Source organism: Coregonus clupeaformis, chromosome 16 (assembly GCF_020615455.1).
Source record: "Coregonus clupeaformis isolate EN_2021a chromosome 16, ASM2061545v1, whole genome shotgun sequence".
Taxonomy (NCBI): Eukaryota; Metazoa; Chordata; class Actinopteri; order Salmoniformes; family Salmonidae; genus Coregonus; species Coregonus clupeaformis.
The window spans coordinates 12,994,608-13,014,387 of record NC_059207.1 but is presented as its reverse complement, the minus strand read 5'-3'; the positions used below and the strand labels follow the sequence as shown (position 1 = coordinate 13,014,387).

The 19,780-nt window shown below is 44.0% G+C and overlaps 1 long non-coding RNA gene across 1 annotated transcript; it reads left to right on the top strand.

Annotated features, from left to right (window-relative positions):
• The first annotated feature begins 4,783 nt into the window (after nucleotides 1-4,783).
• Nucleotides 4,784-12,319, top strand: LOC121584047. The gene is made up of 4 exons (XR_006003639.1): nucleotides 4,784-4,954; nucleotides 6,145-6,280; nucleotides 9,395-9,487; nucleotides 12,249-12,319. It is a non-coding gene; the product is annotated as an uncharacterized LOC121584047 (long non-coding RNA).
• The last annotated feature ends 7,461 nt before the right edge of the window (nucleotides 12,320-19,780 follow it).

Here is a 19,780-nt window from a genome sequence, read left to right as displayed (position 1 = left end):
GAGAGAGGAGGGAGGGAGGGAGGGAGGGAGGGAGGGAGGGAGGGAGGGAGGGAGGAGGGAGGGAGGGAGGGAGGGAGGGAGGGAGGGAAAGTGGAGGGAAGGAGGGGGAGAATTCACAACCAAGAATTCACAAAATGGGACAAACACCAAATTGAGACTCTGCATGTAGAATTCTGCAAAAATATCCTCTGTGTACAAAAAAATAAATATATAATGCATGCAGAGCAGAATTAGGCCGATACCCGCTAATTATCAAAATCCAGAAAAGAGCCATTAAATTCTATAACCACTTAAAAGGAAGCGATTACCAAACCTTCCATTACAAAGCCATCACCTACAGAGAGATTAACCTGGAGAAGAGTCCCCTAAGCAAGCTGGTCCTGGGGCTCTGTTCACAAACACAAACAGACCCCACAGAGCCCCAGGACAGCAACACGCTTAGACCCAACCAAATCATGAGAAAACAAAAATATAATTACTTGACACATTGGAAAGAATTAACAAAAAAACTGAGCAAACTAGAATGCTATTTAGCCCTAAACACAGAGTACACAGTGGCAGAATACCGGACCTCTGTGACTGACCCAAACTTAAGGAAAGCTTTGACTATGTACAGACTCAGTGAGCATAGCCTTGCTATTGAGAAAGGCTGCCGTAAGCAGACCTGGCTCTCAAGAGAAGACAGGCTATGTGCACACTGCCCACAAAATGAGGTGGAAACTGAGCTGCACTTCCTAACCTCCTGCCAAATGTATGACCATATTAGAGACACATACTTCCCTCAGATTACACAGATCCACGAAGAATTCGAAAACAAACCCAATTTTGATAAACTCACTTACAGTGGGGGAAAAAGTATTTAGTCAGCCACCAATTGTGCAAGTTCTCCCACTTAAAAAGATGAGAGAGGCCTGTAATTTTCATCATAGGTACACGTCAACTATGACAGACAAAATGAGAAAAAAAATACAGAAAATCACATTGTAGGATTTTAAATGAATTTATTTGCAAATTATGGTGGAAAATATGTATTTGGTCAATAACAAAAGTTTCTCAATACTTTGTTATATACCCTTTGGCAATGACACAGGTCAAACGTTTTCTGTAAGTCTTCACAAGGTTTTCACACACTGTTGCTGGTATTTTGGCCCATTCCTACATGCAGATCTCCTCTAGAGCAGTGATGTTTTGGGGCTGTCGCTGGGCAACACGGACTTTCAACTCCCTCCAAAGATTTTCTATGGGGTTGAGATCTGGAGACTGGCTAGGCCACTCCAGGACCTTGAAATGCTACTTACGAAGCCACTCCTTCGTTGCCCGGGCGGTATGTTTGGGATCATTGTCATGCTGAAAGACCCAGCCACGTTTCATCTTCAATGCCCTTGCTGATGGAAGGAGGTTTTCACTCAAAATATCACGATACATGGCCCCATTCATTCTTTCCTTTACACGGATCAGTCGTCCTGGTCCCTTTGCAGAAAAACAGCCCCAAAGCATGATGTTTCCACCCCCATGCTTCACAGTAGGTATGGTGTTCTTTGGATGCAACTCAGCATTCTTTGTCCTCCAAACACGACGAGTTGAGTTTTTACCAAAAAGTTATATTTTGGTTTCATCTGACCATGTGACATTCTCCCAATCCTCTTCTGGATCATCCAAATGCACTCTAGCAAACTTCAGACGGGCCTGGACATGTACTGGCTTAAGCAGTGTTTTTGGACTTGCATCTGCATCCTGCAATTCCATGAATGGTGTGTAGTTCTGTCAGGGCCGGGCGTAGGTGTGGTGTGGAATCAATTGCAGGATGCAGATGCAAGTCCAAAAACACTTTAATAAAGTCCACAGAGATAACGGCTACAAACAGAGCCGAAAAAACAAACGCACTCAGCGTAAATGTACAACAAACGCACAACGTGCGGACTCTCTAACAACATAGAGCACAAACTGACTGGCAACACCTGCTGACATAGAACAACTACACACAACCACAAGACAGAAACAACGAGAACTTAAAGGACACATAATCAAGACGAAATGAGCAACAGGTGTAACAAATCAGACCAAACCAAACACACACAGACACAACGAACGGTAGCAGCTAGTACTCCGGGGACGACGACCGCCGAAGCCTGCCCGAACAAGGAGAAGGAGCAGCCTCGGCCGAAACCGTGACACCCCCGTGTGGTTCTGGGATTTTTGCTCACCGTTCTTGTGATCATTTTGACCCCACGGGGTGAGATCTTGCGTGGAGCCCCAGATCGAGGGAGATTATCAGTGGTCTTGTATGTCTTCCATTTCCTAATAATTGCTCCCACAGTTGATTTCTTCAAACCAAGCTGCTTACCTATTGCAGATTCAGTCTTCCCAGCCTGTTGCAGGTCTACAATTTTGTTTCTGGTGTCCTTTGACAGCTCTTTGGTCTTGGCCATAGTGGAGTTTGGAGTGTGACTGTTTGAGGTTGTGGACAGGTGTCTTTTATACTGATAACAAGTTCAAACAGGTGCCATTAATACAGGTAACGAGTGGAGGACAGAGGAGCCTCTTAAAGAAGAAGTTACAGGTCTGTGAGAGCCAGAAATCTTGCTTGTTTGTAGGTGACCAAATACTTATTTTCCACCATAATTTGCAAATAAATTCATTAAAAATCCTACAATGTGATTTTCTGGAATTTTTTTTATCATTTTGTCTGTCATAGTTGACGTGTACCTATGATGAAAATTACAGGCCTCTCTCATCTTTTTAAGTGAGAGAACTTGCACAATTGGTGGCTGACTAAATACTTTTTTTCCCCACTGTATCTACTGGGTGAAATACCACAGTGTGCCATCACAGCAGAAAGTTTTGTGACCTGTTGCCACAATCAAAGGGCAACCAGTGAAGAACAAACACCATTGTAAATACAACCCATATTTATGTTTATTTATTTTCACATTTGTACTTTAACTATTTGACATTGTTACAACACTGTATATATACATAATATGACATTTGAAATGTCTTTATTCTTTTGGAACTTCTGAGTGTAATGTTTACTGTTAATATTTATTGTTTATTTCACTTTTGTTTACTATCTACTTCACTTGCTTTGGCAATGTTAACATACGTTTCCCATGCCAATAAAGCCCTTAAATTGAATTGAATGGAGGGAGAGGGGGTGAGTGGAGGATGGAAGTCAGAGGAAAAAGGAGAAGAGGGGGAAGATTTGAGGGGAAAAAGTGAAAGAGTGATTATGTATTAACCTGAGATCATCACTATTCATTAAAATAACCTTCACTGGGAAGTGATGCCTGGGATGTAAACAATTAGGGTACAGTGGCATCAGCGGGAGGGAAGGGGGGCTCGCCAGTCCAAAAACAACCCCCCACCGCCACACCCTATCCTCAAACACACTACACCTGCCCCCACCTTGTCTTTGCAAAGTCATTTGTAGAGTAGAAGATTATTGTTCTCCATCATGGTGACCCTGACTAGTCTGATGGGATGAATACACAGATGAAGATGAATGCAGTTATTCCTTGGCTGAGGTCTGCCTCTTGCAGGGCACATTGGCCCTAATGACATGATTGATAGGCTGTCCCAAATCCAGACAGGCCCTCATTAATCACCCCGCTGACTGAATCCAATCATCTGCTTCACCTGCACAGTGATGGACAGGAAAGGATACAGCGCAGGTGCTGACACGGATGCACGGCCCTGCTACCAGGAGGAGAAGGAAGGGCCTCGCCCGCCTCTCTCAATGTCACAGCTGCCAATGGCTGCCTGACAGGCGACACTGTTTCTGCCACCTTGCAATTACAAAACGAAGGAGAGGGAGAGAGAGGGAGAGAGAGGGAGGGAAAGAGAGGGAGAGGGAGGGAAAGAGAGGGAAAGAGAGGGAGAGAGAGGGAGAGGGAGGGAAAGAGAGGGAGAGAGAGGGAGGGAAAGAGAGGGAGGGAAAGAGGGAGAGAGAGGGAGAGAGAGGGAGAGAGAGGGAGAGGGAGGGAAAGAGAGGGAAAGAGAGGGAGAGGGAGAGAGAGGGAGAGGGAGAGAGAGGGAGAGAGGGAGAGGGAAAACAATGACAGGAAGTCTATCTGGACGGAGGAGAGTGTTTGACAGACGGCGAGCGTCGTGGAAATGGTGAGAAATGTAGGAAGGGCAGGGAAATGACTGGGACACTTTTAGGATAGGGCGGTGTGTATGTGTTTGTGTGTGTGTGTGTTTGTGAGTGGATGAGGATTTGCCCAGCAGATATCACCCACCCACATACGCATGCACACGCTTGCATGCACGCACACACACACATCACTGCTTTATCCCGGCAGGCCTTGGCTTCTGGATGGTTTAAACACATCCATATGAAGAGTATGGTAGAATAGACCATGTTCTGTATCTATGGTTTACATTCTTTACACTGATCAGTTACAATAGACACCTCAGTGCTGCAAAAAGAGATCCACACAAATGGTTTTGAAATTGGCCGGCAAGTGAAACGTTCAATGGAAAGTAGGAACAATAGCGCTGTAAATTTCAATGCAGCTAGAAAATATAAGCTCAAACCTTGAACCCTCCTGTATGTTTTTAAAGCATAAAGCATTCAAATAATACAGCTTGTTATTCAGGCTATGGGTTAGTCACTCACAACAGAATACAGTGAGGCTAGATCCCTGGAAGAAATGGAATGTTCAGGTAGCATGGCAACAGTGTTCTTTTGTTTCCTCTACCTCATTCTTTCTGTCTTTGGTCAACACTCTTGCGCCCTCCCCTCTCTATCTCTTTCCATCTCTCTCTCGCTCACTCTCTCAGTGCGTCTGAGTGGGGGGAGAGTGGCGTTCCACAGGAGAGGGGTGGCAGCGGGGGTGGAGGTGTGGCTGATGCGACTGAGCAGAAAATAGGGCTGATAGTCTTGGAGATTTGCCACAAACCAGGTGGCGCTGAGTACCTGAGGCAAATCTATCACATCATCCAAGTCAATGAGGTAAGGAAACACTCCCTCTCAATTAGGTGGCCGCTGGCCTGGGGCCGGCGTCTGCTGTGGGGAGAGGGTTAGAGGGTAGGGGGAGAGGGTGGAGGTGTGGGGGGTTACCGCTGGAGCCTTCTGCTGCCTGACTGCTGGCTGAGACACAGATGGCCCTCCTCTGACAACATCACACTGTAGCATCCACTGTCATCCTTGGACCTATTGTGTAGTACGGGTGAGGGAGGGAGGGAGGGAGGGAGGGAGGGAGGGAGGGAGGGAGGGTAGGTACAGATGACAGAAGTCCAAAGACCTTCATAGATCTTCTTGGTTATTGTCCTTTTTCTTTTACTGGCTTACAGAAATATAGTTACTTTGTCCATTAGAATCTCTACAGCTCCTCCTTCTTCCATGACGGTCGGCCTTAGTGAGTGGTAGAGGGATGTTGTTTGTAGCCAGGAGATGGTGAGGCCCAAACAGGCTCCAGAGTTCCCCCTCCTAGCAGCGTCCTCTACCCAGACAAGGTCAAGGCAAGGACGGGCAGGTCAGGGTGGGCTGGGCTGGCCTGAGGGGGGGGTCCACACTGGGGTGCTTTTGTTCACACCCCATACCCCCACCATGCCAAGCCTCTTCCTCCTCTCCTGCTTCTACAAAACCATACCAAAGGTTACACTGTAGAAATGAGGGTAGAAAGTTAGCTCTTGCAATGAAATAATTATCTCTCTGTCTGGATATCTATACATATCCTTGTCCTCTGCCATTGTCCTGTATTTCCTTTCTATTTCTGAAAAGGTCTGATTAATTTATACTTATTCAATCAGGGAATATGAGGAGAGAGTCAGAGAGTCAGAGAGCGAGAGAGAGAGAGAGAGAGAGAGAGAAAGAGAGAGAGTCAGAGAGAGAGAGAGAGAGTCAGAGAGAGTCAGAGAGAGAGAGAGAGTCAGAGAGAGAGAGAGAGTCAGAGAGAGAGAGTCAGAGAGAGAGAGAGAGAGAGAGAGAGAGAGAGAGAGAGAGTGAGTGAGTGAGTGAGTGAGTGAGTGAGTGAGTGAGTGAGTGAGTGAGTGAGTGAGTGAGTGAATCAGTGATTGAAAATAGCAAAGATAATTATCTTTGAAGATGGCTGTATTTGTCCCTGAGTTCTTGACAAGAAGTGTCAAAGTCAAACTCTTAGACCTCTCTCTCTCTCTCTCTCTCTCTCTCTCTCTCTCAAGCCACTGTTGAGCTCCAAGCTGTGTGCGTCCAGTGACCCCCCAGATGAGTCTACTCAGACAGTGATCTTTAACCCCCTCACCCCAGTTCAACCCCCTCCACCAGTTTGACCACATCGGCAGCAACAAGTTTGACCAGGTGGGACCGCTGTCAATTCTTATCTTTTTAGCACCATTGTTTCACATGAAAGCTGAATTTTGTCTTTCACACACAACGCAAACGTAAATGTTTGATAGCCTCCATTGTCATATCTAAGAAGTATTCAATTAATCTGTTAATTGGTATTACGTTCTACATTTACAGGGATTTTCATCAAAACTATTAAATAACACATATGGAATCATGTAGTAACTAAAAAGGTGTTAAACAAATCAAAATATATTTTATATTTGAGATTCTTCAAACTAGCCACCCTTTGCCTTGATGACAGCTTTGCACACGCTTGGCATTCTCTCAACCAGCTTCATGAGGTAGTCACCTGGAATGCATTTCAATTAACAGCTGTCTTGTTTAAAGTTCATTTGTGGAATTTATTTCCTCCTTCATGCGTTTGAGCCAATCAGTTGTGTTGTGACAAGGTAGGGGTGGTATACAGAAGATAGCCCTATTTGGTAAAAGACCAAGTCCATATTATGGCAAGAACAGCTCAAATAAGCAAAGAGAATCGACAGTCTATCATTATTCTAAGACATGAAGGTCAGTCTATATGGAACTTTGAAAGTTTCTTCAAGTGCAGTCGCAAAAACCATCAAGCGCTATGATGAAACTGGCTATCATGAGGACCGCTACAGGAAAGGAAGACCCAGAGTTACCTCTGCTGCAGAGGATAAGTTCATTAGATTTACCAGCCTCAGAAATGAGCAATTCACTGCACCTCAGATTGCAGCCCAAATAAATGCTTCACAGAGTTCAAGTAACAGACAAATCTCAACATCAACTGTTCAGAGGAGACTGCGTGAATCAGGCATTCTGCAAAGAAACCACTACTAAAGGACACCAATAAGAAGAAGAGACTTGCTTGGGCCAAGAAACGTGAGCAATGGACATTAGAGTGGTGGAAATATGTTCTTTGGTCTCATGAGTCCAAATTTGAAATGTTTGGTTCCAACCGCCGTGTCTTTGTGAGACGCAGAGTAGGTGAACGGATGATTTTTGCATGTGTGGTTCCCACCGTGAAGCATGGAGGAGGAGGTGTGATGGTGTGGGGGTGCTTTGCTGGTGACACTGTCAGTGATTTATTTCGAATTCAAGGCACACTTAACCAGCATGGCTACCACAGCATTCTGCAGTGATACACCATCCCATCTGGTGTTCACTTAGTGGGACTATAATTTGTTTTTCAACAGGACAATGAACCAAAACACACCTCCAGGCTGTGTACGGGCTATTTGACCAAGGAGAGTGATGGAGTGCTGTATGAGATGACCTGGCCTCCACAATCACCCGACCTCAACCCAATTGAGATGGTTTGGGATGAGTTGGACCTCAGAGTGAAGGAAAAGCAGCCAACAAGTGCTCAGCATATGTGGGAACTCCTTCAAGACTGTTAGAAAAGTATTCCTCATGAAGCTGGTTGAGAGAATGCCAAGAGTGTGCAAAGCTGTCATCAAGGCAAAGGGTGGCTACTTTGAAGAATCTCAAATATAACATATATTTTGATTTGTTTAACACTTTTTTGGTTATGACATGATTCATAGTTATGATGTCTTCATTACAATTCTACAATGTAGAAAATAGTAAAAATAAAGAAAAACCCTTGAATGAGTAGGTGTGTCCAAACTTTTGACTGGTACTGTATGTATAGTTAACTTTGTGTCAAGGCCACTAAAGTCGTGTTGGAGTGAGGAATAAACTCCGGTGAGATGGGTGCAGTGACAGCCTCAGAAGTTGTCAGTGCTTTTTGGAGATGAACCTCACTATTCTCCATAGGTCCCTCTCTCTCCCTCTCGATCTCTCAGAACATGATTTAGTCTGTGAGGGAGACCAAATACACTTTAAAATGTGAAAGAGAAGAGGGAAGTTTTACCATTTAAAAAAAGAGGACTTTTAAAGCACAGCTCTTCAAGTCTTTGAGCTGAAGCCCCTTTACGCCAACCTTTGTCCCCTGAGTTTTATAGAAATGTCAAGTTAATTGTCAGATATTTTAGGAGCTACAGGTAGTTTGGTTCAATGTGAGATAACGTCTCTGTCATGGGACACACCAGCGATATCATACAAAACAATCAACAACGTCACATATTTTCGGATACATTTTTTCTCTCTCTGCTTTTTTGGGATGCATTGACGCTGTTCTGATCCCTTCTGAAATACCTGTTTTGCTGCTATTGTTCTTCAGAGCAGACACACTATAATCCTCTGGCTCTCTGTTTTCCTCCTTATCACAGGAAGCTGCATAGCTTTGCATAGAAACACCCTATTAAGAGAATGATTAAAATGCCATCTCCGCTTTAGGTGCCTGTGTTGTTTGTCAAATCAAATGAAGGGAGGAGAGAAAAAAGCCAGATCCATCAATCACGTCTGGGGGAGGTGAGGGAAGGGGGGAGGAGGAGGAGGCACAGGTGAAGGAGGAGGAGCAGGAGCAGGAGCAGGAGCAGTAGGAGGAGGAGGAGGAGGAGTAGGCGGAAGCGAAGGAGGAGAAGGAGGAGGAGTAGGAGGAGGAGAAGGAGGAGAAAGAGGAGGAGGAGGAGGAGCAGGAGGAGTAGGAGGAGGAGGAAGAGGAGGGGTGCCATAGTTGCGTTCCCCTCCTTTTGCCAATAAAACTCTGCCTGGAGTTAAGAGTGACATTTTGACAATCAAAGCAATCAGATTTGTATTTGCCTTTCCGACACGGTAATGTACTTCCTTGCACGCAAAGGAGGGAGAAGAGGGGTAGAGAGAGGGAGAGAGAGAGAGAGAGAGAGAGAGAGAGAGAGAGAGAGAGAGAGAGAGAGAGAGAGAGAGAGAGAGAGGGAGGGAGGGAGGGGTGCTGGGCAGTGTGCCATGGTAAAACAGTCAGAAGAGTAACGACTCCCCTCCCAAAATTGATTTATCTTTTTATAAATGATGGCTACATCCCCCCAAATGGATTTATAAATGAATTGCTGTCTTATTGGAATAAAAACCTTCTTGTGCGGACATGATTGATATGGCGTGTCTGCGTCCTCGTTCAGGACCCCCTCCTCCTTAGTTAGTCCACCCCAGCTGGAGCTGTAATTTACTGATCATATTAACTGTGATTAATAACTAACAATACGTCCCCTCATACATCAACAGGCAGCCATAGGAGAGGACCTCGGACTGGGCCATGCTAATGCCAACTTACCAGGGGATGAGTCAGGTGACCTTGAGAACGCTACTGGCCAACAGGTAATGACTCCTCCCGCTTGTCTCTCCGTCCCACCCATATACAGTTGCGGCCAAATATATTGGCATCCTTACACTTTTCTTAAATAATTCCCTATTGCTTAACCTCTTAAGGATCGGGCACTTTTTTTCAATTTTCGCCTAAAATGACATACCTAAATCTAATTGCCTGTAGCTCAGGACCTGAAGCAAGGATATGCATATTCTTGATAGCATTTGAAAGGAAACACTTTTGTGGAAATGTGAAATTAATGTAGGAGAATATAAATTAGATCTGGTAAAAGATAATACCCCCAAAAAACATGCGTTTTCTATTTATGTTTTTGTTCCATTATCTGTAGGCATTAATCATGCAAACACATTTCTTTTTTTTTTGTGGCATGTCATCAGTGAGATTCAAACTTCTGTTCCATATCCATGGAATTAGTCCACTGCGCCACCAGGATGGAGCTAGCATGCCATGTTTTTTTACGCACACGAAGCTGTTCATTTTAGGAAAAAAGCACTCATTAAGATCAATTAGTGGGCGAGGCCAACACACCTGAACATATAGAGATAGAGAGTTTTGTTGATGCTGAGAATGGAATATGTTTTTAAATAACATTCTTAAAACATTCTCAACTCCCGATCGTGACACAGCCTGGGATCGAACCCGGGTCTGTAGTGACGCCTCCAGCACTGCGATGCAGTGCCTTAGACCGCTGCGCCACTCGAGAGGCCCTTGCCTTTAATATCTAAATACAAATTGTAAACATACGTTTACAAAAATAAAATAGGTTCTGCAATGTTCAAAATCCAATAACAAGGTGTGGTGAACAAAATATATATATGTATTTTTTTCAATTTATTTGAAAAGAAAAAGGGAATTATTTAAGAAAAGTGCAAGGGTGCCAATATATTTGGCTGTGACTGTACACATGCTGTATGGTAGCTACAGTTGAAGTCGGAAGTTTACAGACACCTTAGCCAAATACATTTAAACTAAATTTTTCACAATTCCTGACATTTAATACTAGTAAAAATTCCCTGTCTTAGGTCAGTTAGGATCAACACTTTATTTTAAGAATGTGAAATGTCTGAATAATTGTAGAGAGAATGATTTATTTCAGCTTTTATTTCTTTCATCACATTCCCAGTGGGTCAGAAGTTTACATACACTCAATTAGTATTTGGCAGCATTGCCTTTAAATTGTTTAATTTGGGTCAAACGTTTCGGGTAGCCTTCCACAAGCTTCCCACAATAAGTTGGGTGAATTTTGGCCCATTCCTCCTGACAGAGCTGGTGGAACTGAGTCAGGTTTGTAGGCCTCCTTGCTCGCACACGCTTTTTCAGTTCTGCCCACAAATGTTCTATAGGATTGAGGTCAGGGCTTTGTGATGGCCACCACAATACCTTGACTTTGTTGTCCTTAAGCCATTTTACCACAACTTCAGAAGTAGGCTTGGGGTCATTGTCCATTTGGAAGACCCATTTGCAACCAAGCTTTAACTTCCTGACTGATGTCTTGAGATGTTACAGTTTAGTCATTTAGCAGACACTCTTATCCAGAGCGACTTCCAATTAGTGAGTGCATACATTTTTCATACTGGCCCCCGTGGGAAGCGAACCCACAACCCTTGTGTTGCAAGTGCCATGCTCTACCAACTGAGCAATATACCCACATAATTTTCCTTCCTCATGATGCCATCTATTTTGTGAAGTGCACCAGTCCCTCCTGCAGCAAAGCACCCCCACAGCATGATGCTGCCACTCCCGTGCTTCACAGTTGGGATGGTGTTTTTGGGCTTGCAAGCATTCCCCTTTTTCCTCCAAACATAACGATGGTCATTATGGCCAAACAGTTATATTTTTGTTTCATCAGACCAGAGGACATTTCTCCAAAAAGTACGATCTTTGTCCCAATGTGCATTTGCAAACCGTAGTTTGGCTTTTTTTATGGCGGCTTTGGAGCAGTGGCTTCTTCCTTGCCGAGCGGCCTTTCAGGTTATGTCGATATAGGACTCATTTTACTGTGGATATAGATACTTTTGTACCTGTTTCCTCCAGCATCTTCACAAGGTCCTTTGCTGTTGTTCTGGGATTGATTTGCACTTTTCGCACCAAAGTACCTTCATCTCTAGGAGACAGAACGTGTCTTCTTCCTGAGCGGTATGATGGCTGCATGGTCCCATGGTGTTTATACTTGCGTACTATTGTTTGTACAGATGAACGTGGTACCTTCAGGCGTTTGTAAATTGCTCCCAAGGATGAACCGGACTTGTGGAGGTCTACAATTCTTTTTCTGAGGTCTTGGCTGATTTATTTTGATTTTCCCATGATGTCATGCAAAGAGTCACTGAGTTTGAAGGTAGGCCTTGAAATACATCCACAGGTACACCTCCAATTGACTCAAATGATGTCAATTAGCCTATCAGAAGCTTCGAAAGCCATGACATCATTTTCTGGAATTTTCCAAGCTGTTTAAAGGCACAGTCAACTTAGTGTATGTAAACTTCTGACCCACTGGAATTGTGATACAGTGAATTATAAGTTCAATAATCTGTCTGTAAACAATTGTTGGAAAAATGACTTGTGTCATGCACAAAGTAGATGTCCTAACCGACTTGCCAAAACTGTAGTTTGTTAACAACTAATTTGTGGAGTGGTTGAAAACAAGTTTGAATGACTCCAACCTAAGTGTATGGAAACTTCCAACTTCAACTGTAACTTCTGCCTGTCATGTCACCGCTCATCCCTACCTTCATTGATGTCTATGTACTGTAGGTGTGGGGGACAGAGGGAGAGCGGCTCTTCAGAGGCCAGCGGAGAGCTGAAAGACTGATGGGGAAATGAAGGGGCAGATGTGTTTTATAGTGAAATAGGATGTGTGTGTGTGTGTGTGTGTGTGTGTGTGTGTGTGTGTGTGTGTGTGTGTGTGTGTGTGTGTGTGTGTGTGTGTGTGTGTGTGTGTGCGCGTGTGGGTATGGGGGGGTTGTCTATGGTACATAAACGTACAATACATAGGCGGTTCAGTTTCTGTTTTATTTCCCCAGATCCCCTTTTCATTCAAACTTCAGACTAGACAACCCTCAATCACCAGGGAACACCTTATGTGCATGGTGACTTTTCACTTACTTTTTCAAAAGACCGGGGCTCCTGTGAGTTTCATAGAAGAAAAGAGAGACAGAAAACAGAGGATGAGTATGCATTTCTTAGAAAAGAACAAGATGAACGTCTTCACTTGTCAAGAATTGGGTTACTGTAACAACCTTTGTGAGGAGTGTGAGTGAAATGTAGAGTAGTGTGAGGTATGGTGCAAGGTTATGGCCATGAGTCCTTACCGCCACCAGCCCAGGAAAAACTCCTGGCCCTCTGCTCTGTCCTACTGACTGTGTGGGTGGGTGGCCTAGCGATTAACCAAAAGGTTGCTGGTTTGAATCCCCAAGCTGACTAGATAAAAAATATTGAGCAAGTTACTTAAACCCCAGTTGCTCTGGATGAGACTCTGCTAAATTATGAAAATGTTTTTAAAAAATGTGTTTGTAGTGTGCCATGATAAAGGTGTATTCCAGTCACCGAGGCCCCTGAAGGGGTTGTTATCAACTGGGTAAAGGGGGCTAGTTTAGTTCTCTTGTCACCTGATTGAAGCAGTGCTCAACTTTTCCCTCCTCCTCCTCCCTCCTTCCGTGCTCTGTACAGGGGCATATAAATATTTATGCTGGTAGGTGACACATATTAAGCGGCAATGCTTCAGCCCGCACTCAGCCCTCAATTCACAGCTGTCACCCTGAGAGGTATCAGGCTGCCATAAGGCTAGTGCCGGCTACATGAAATCCATTTTCAATCACCCTCATTGTTACACACACCTTCTAACAAAGGGCAAGCGCTGCGTCACTGCCAAGGACACCGTTCTAATAAGAGTGCACGGCATCCATGTCCCTGGGCTCAGCCTGTTCCCCTACTCCCCGGCACCACCACCGACACTTTGTTGCACATGTGTTAAAGGCCCGGTGCAGATTTTCCAGTGCAGATTTTCCTGTGTTTTATATACTGCACATGATGAGATTGGAATAAGACTGTGTGAAAATTATGAGTGTAAGGGCTGTTTGAAAAGACCACCTGAAATTTCACCCTGTTTTGGTGTGATGGAGTTTTGACCTACCTGGTGACATCACCAGGTGGTAAATTAGTTCATTAGTTAAATAAGAAAGAGAGTTCCAAACCTCTCTGCCAATAACAGCTAGTTTTCAGTTTTCCCCTCCCCACTCAGACCACTCCCAGACAGTCCTAGCAAAATTATTGCTGGAGAAATTGCTCTTTGCTAAGAAGCTATTTTTGTTTCTTTTTGACCATTTTAATGTAAGGTACTTAATCGATACCCAGAAATTATTTGATATTGAGATAAAAACAGCTGCATTGGACCTTAAAAACAGATCCTGTCAGGCCCCTTCTGAGCCAAATTACTAGAAGGATTATTCATGGATGGCCCTGAATGGGGATGACTGAACTGTATGAGAGAGAGAAGGAGAGAGGGGGAGTTGGACATAAGGTAAGAGAAGAGCGAGGGAGAGAGAGAGAGAGAGAGAGAGAGAGAGAGAGAGAGAGAGAGAGAGAGAGAGAGAGAGAGAGAGAGAGAGAAAATATAAATAATTCTGGCATGAAAAGAAAAAGAGGAAGGGGGAGAGGGGGAGAGAGGGAGAGAGGGAGAGGAGGAGAGGGGGAGAGAGAGGGAGAGAGGGAGAGAGGGAGAGAGGGAGAGGGGGAGAGAGGGAGAGAGGGAGACTATATTATATAATTCATAATTCAGCCTAATCTTTCAGTAAAAGCGTCCAAGATTGTCTAGTTTGTCTCATTAGTCTGCTCTTTGTTGAAAGAGAAGCAGGTTTACATTGGATTACCAACTAGATTTGGATTTGACTGAGACGCTCAGAGAAGAAGTTTGCTGGATAACTCTAGTATAAGCTGTCAAAGTTTTCCATGGTCCCTCTCTCCTCCTTTATGGTGGAGAAAAACATTCTAATGAGGATCTTCGGGAGGAAGACTATGATATCGCAGAAAGAAGGATGATGATGATGATGAATATTATGATGATGACTATTATGATGATGAGGATGACGCTTATGATGATGAGGATGACTATTATGATGATGAGGATGACTATTATGATGTTGAAGATGACTCTTATGATGATGAGGATGACTCTTATGATGATGAGGATGACTCTTATGATGATGAGGATGACTATTATGATGATGAGGAAGATAATAATGATTCAGATCACGTTGATGATGTGTAAAAGATTATACAACTGGTGGGTCTAATCCTGGATGCTGATTGGTTACAACTGCAAGTTACCACCAGCTAAATCTATGACGTTGAAATGCCTATTTACTCTGTTCCATCTGACTGCACAATCCACTGTTTCATCAGCTCAGCCAGGCAATTTATACACTAGATCTACACTGTAAAAAGCATCTAGACATTATCTCCCATTTCTTTTAGACTAGCATTTGGTTTTCAACAGCGGAGATCTGTAATAACCTTGCTGTCTGTCTCTCCAACATTTGCAACATTGTTTAAATATTGAAATTTGATCTCCAGCTGTCCCATAGTAATGAACGTGTCAGGAGTCAGGACGAGACAGACAGGCTGGCAGCTTTTCTCAGCCAGTTGAAATCATGGATCAGCATCATTTTTAAGGATATACCAGGAAATGTCAATAGAAAAATACAAAATGTAGCTAGTTTGCTGTCATTCCAGCTTCAGTTTGAAATGATTGTGTTAGCTGCCTAGCTCCTCTGAACAGTGGCCTGGCGAGAAAGCAAATGTTCTATGCCAGGTGATATTATGCATCATTAGCTCATTGTTATGGACGCATCCCCAAAAAATCACTAGAGAACAGCTTAAACAAACACAAATGCAGCTACTTTGCTGTTATTCTGGCTGCACTGTTTGACATGACTGTGTTAGCCGAAGTTGGCTAGCTAGCAAGCAAGGCATAAGAACGTTGCTAGCCATCATGGCAACAGAACATTTAGAACGAACGACTGTCCATAGATTTAGAACAAAAATACTTAACGACTGGGTCGTGTCTCTGGCAACCATACCGATAGAATGAACAACCAGCCGGCTCGGGTAGCAACCCTAGATTTGTGTTGGGACTATATCTTGTGGAAAGATGAAATAGTATGAATAAATTGATCAAAATAATGTTTTTAATTTTTTTTTAAAGTGATAATGCCCTCGAAGCCGGTGTTTGGAGGATATATTGGCACGGTTTGCCAGCCCAAGACTGTGCCAATACATCCTCCAAACACTGGCTTTGAGGGCATTATCACTTAAGTAACAATTAGACCAGTTCCATAATCTGATTCATACGTGACTTTTGTTACACTTTAGATCAGCAGTGACTTTGCCCTCTCCACTAACTCATCTTCCTCATTGTCATTGAGAGGACTTGGTAAGATTTTCCCAGTCTCCTTGTGTGTGAGTCCCCAAACCAGCCCAGACCAGACCAGCCCAGACCAGACCAGACCAGTGGCATGATAGTTCTAGTGTCTGGGCTTTAGATCACATTATAATGGAGGGGCTATGAGTAAGAGGAGCCCTGGTAAATCACTGGTGGGATGGCTTCATTACAGGACATGACACACACACACACACACACATGCACACACACTCGGCTACCTTGACGCTGTGGTTGAGGCCGACAGGAGCAGAGTGGATTTCTACAGGTGTGGGTTCCCTTCTTTGTCACCTGTCACTGTGGCGCTCTGTAGCCGACATGTCATCAATCATCTCCAGATGGAGCTTTTCAACAGAACCAGCCTGATTAATCCTCTCTAGCCCTCCAGTCCTGCTACCTGACAACTAGGACAGACCCTCCCACTATCACCCCCCAAAACGACAAGTTAACTCGCATTTAATATTGGTCATTTTCATCATATAGTAGACACTCTTATTCAGAGCGACTTGTAAAAGTCTAAGACAAGCGCTATAAAATCCATGTATTATGATTATCATTAGTGTTATTAGAAGTTGAATACACACTTTTTCATGGATAAAATATTTCAGTTGACATGTTTCAGGGTATGTAATTCACTTGAGGGATGGCAACATATTCAGACCAGAATTTCAATGAGCAGCAGCTGCCATGGCTACATGTTCAGTGGAACTATATATTATACAGTACCAGACTTGACCACCTCCTATGTAAGGAGTTTATATGTAAAGCATGGATTAATAAATCAATAGGTCATATTTACACCGTATTATATGTACAGTAATCACACTGCCACTTCTTACACACTGAACTATTAAAGCAGGTTCTGCGCTGACTTCACCATGCCGACGTACGCCATGTTCTATCTGATCACCACCATCAACGTTAGGGCTTTTGTTTCCCTGACACTCTGCGTGGTCAAATGACTGACTGAGATATAACCCTCCTGGGTTGAACAGATTCTCCCTGCATCAATCTATTTTTTGGGTGACCTCTCATTGTACTATCCAACTTAAAGCCTCTACACAGTGTTCAAAAGAAGCCTGAGCCCTTTGACTGGGTTTTAATTAAAACTCACACAGAAGACGACACGGACATGTCCACCCCCTCTCTCTAATTCTGGGGAAGAAGTCCTTGGGTGGTAGTAAGAGTTCATGTAAGGGGGTTGTTTTGTCCATCTGCAGTGGAGGAGAGTGGTGTCGATGTGTTCTTTACCTCTATGTCCTCTGTGTGTGTGTGTGTGTGTGTGTGTGTGTGTGTGTGTGTGTGTGTGTGTGTGTGTTATCCTTCCTTGGGCTTAATACCCTAAATATTGGCTCCTGCCTGCAAATAGTGGACTCGCTTTATGGTGTTTGCTAGAGCTGACTGTCTGCTTTTCATTTAGCTGGCTAACAAGTAATAAGCTTGCTATAGTATACCTATTATAATTGATTTCCCAATTTATTTGGTTATCAAGCTGCTGGGTTTCCCAAGTTGTTTGGCGCTTACTGCTCAACCCGGCTAGCTAGCTAAACAGACTGCTCTGCAGTGCATCGCAAACAGAATGCTCGTAATAACTAATCACAACACTGGACTGGCCAATGGCAGGAATTTGTTAGTTCGTCCATCACTTCAGTGAAAGTGACCAATCTAAGGTTTCTAGACACATACCCGCCTGGAATCTAAACCCAAAAGGTGCCAAGACTTGAGAGAGAGAGCAATTTGAGAAATTGAGAGCGAAAACTTGACAATGGGAAGTGACTATCGCTGGTGGATAATTTAATGCATTCAAAACAGTTCTATTTGTACTGTTTAAGACATTTTGATTTTTTATCTGTGACAACGATGTTCTGCTCGCTCAAAATCACACTTGCAAGCTCTCAAGTTTAATTTGCTCTCCTGACTGGCCTGTGCACTCGCGGGACCCGTCCTCTGCTCGCTTGACCATTTTCTTCTCTCTTGACTCAGTGTTTGCTCATGCAATTATGTTTCATCTTGCTTGCGCGCCACATCTAGTGCTCATTCGACTTTTGGTTCGGATTTAACACAATAGAAGACACCCTCACAACACAAGGACATCCATAGTTGCATCCTCACAGCTACCAAGGCATAGGTCTACATGTCTCAATATTCTACAGTGAGTTATTCTATGTACGGTGAGAATATGATGTATAGTAAATACTATAGAGTCATACCACACATGCATGAGTTGGGTAGAAACTACAGTATTTGGTGCAGTCATGTGAGCTCAAAAGTTATATTGCATGTATATAACTATGGATTTCCTTCTGTATTACCATTGCTACTACTGCCTCTGCCTTTGGAACAATAGTATCAAAGTGTTTTATAGGAAATAGGAAATGCCAGTCCATGCCACCCCGTGGATGAGCAGCTCTTTAAATCACTGTGATAGACACAGTGCATTCAAGAAGTAGGAAAATACCATCTGTTCCAAACCACCACCATATGGTGGTCTTTCTCCCTGGGAATAAAATAAAAACAAATACTGTATGTCAGAATGTTCAGCTTTCTTTCTGCACGGATGCTGTACAACCTGGGGAGGTGCTGGGGGGTGCTGGGGGGAGGGGGGCTATCGATTACTCGCCTTAAAGTTTATGTTAGTTTGTCTTAGTGAAGTTTTGTATCTATCTGCTTCTGTGATTTGACGAACTCCGACATCACAGGCGAACAGAGCTGTCAAGGTTAGGGAGAGTGACGTTTCTGCAGCATGGAAGAAACGGCAACGTTTCTGAAGCCGTCGACTGTCCTCCATCTTGTGAGGGAGGAAATTCAAAAGACTGTCACTTTTGAAAGTCAGGAGCTTGTGATGTGTCATTGAGGGATGACTTATTTTCTCTTCTCTGTTCTCTCTGACTGACGGGTTGGGACAGAATGGCCTTCTGCTGGATTACATCTTCTGTCTTGTTGGTTCTACACAGTGTTTTTGGTACTTCTCCGTTTGGACAGCTCTGACATATTGAGGTTTTCATTAGCTGTAAGCAGGTGTGGTTTGGGTGTGTGTGTGTGTGTGTGTGCGCGTGTGTGCATGTTTATGTGTGTGTGGTTGTCTGTATGGATGCTTGCGCGCATGTGTGTGATGTCTTGGAGTTTGCTCCGAAGGCGAATAAATCAGTGATGCCTGGGATAAGGCCGTGGCCCCACCTCACAAGGCACAGACAGGCTGAGAGGCTCATTAATCAAATGCCGAGTCACAGATGTGATGACTTCCACACAAACCACCAGCAGACTGCGAAAGTCACATTCAACAGAGTCTACTGTCAGGTAGGGGCAGGTAGGCCGAGCCGCACTTCTCCTCTCTCTCTCTCTCTCTCTCTCTCTCTCTCTCTCTCTCTCTCTCTCTCTCTCTCTCTCTCTCTCTCTCTCTCTCTCTCTCACCATCTATCTTGACTCCCCATTCTCATCTCCAGTGTGATGCCTCAGTATGGTCAATCTGAAATATTAGTCTCTTTGGAAATGTGCTATAGGGTCAGTGTAAATCTATGGATCCTGAGAATTAAAATGTCTGATGTGTTGTGAAGTCCCTGCAGTAGAATGAAGTGGTCGATGTCGGTTGCTGTGAGGTGACAGTGGTCACATATGCTGTTTCCTCCTCTAAGGCGTCCCTATACACCCATAGCTCCACCAGCAGTGCTAGAGAAAACGCCTCTCCAGGCTAAAACAGTCAATTTTTCCTCTCTGATCACTCTCGGAGACAAATAGCCATGCTGCTGTTTGCCACTGCCCCTCCTACCATCAGATTCCGCCACAGTGAACATCAAACTCAACTCGCCACTACACAGCCTGAGCTACATCAATCTCCCAGACAGGAGAGTAC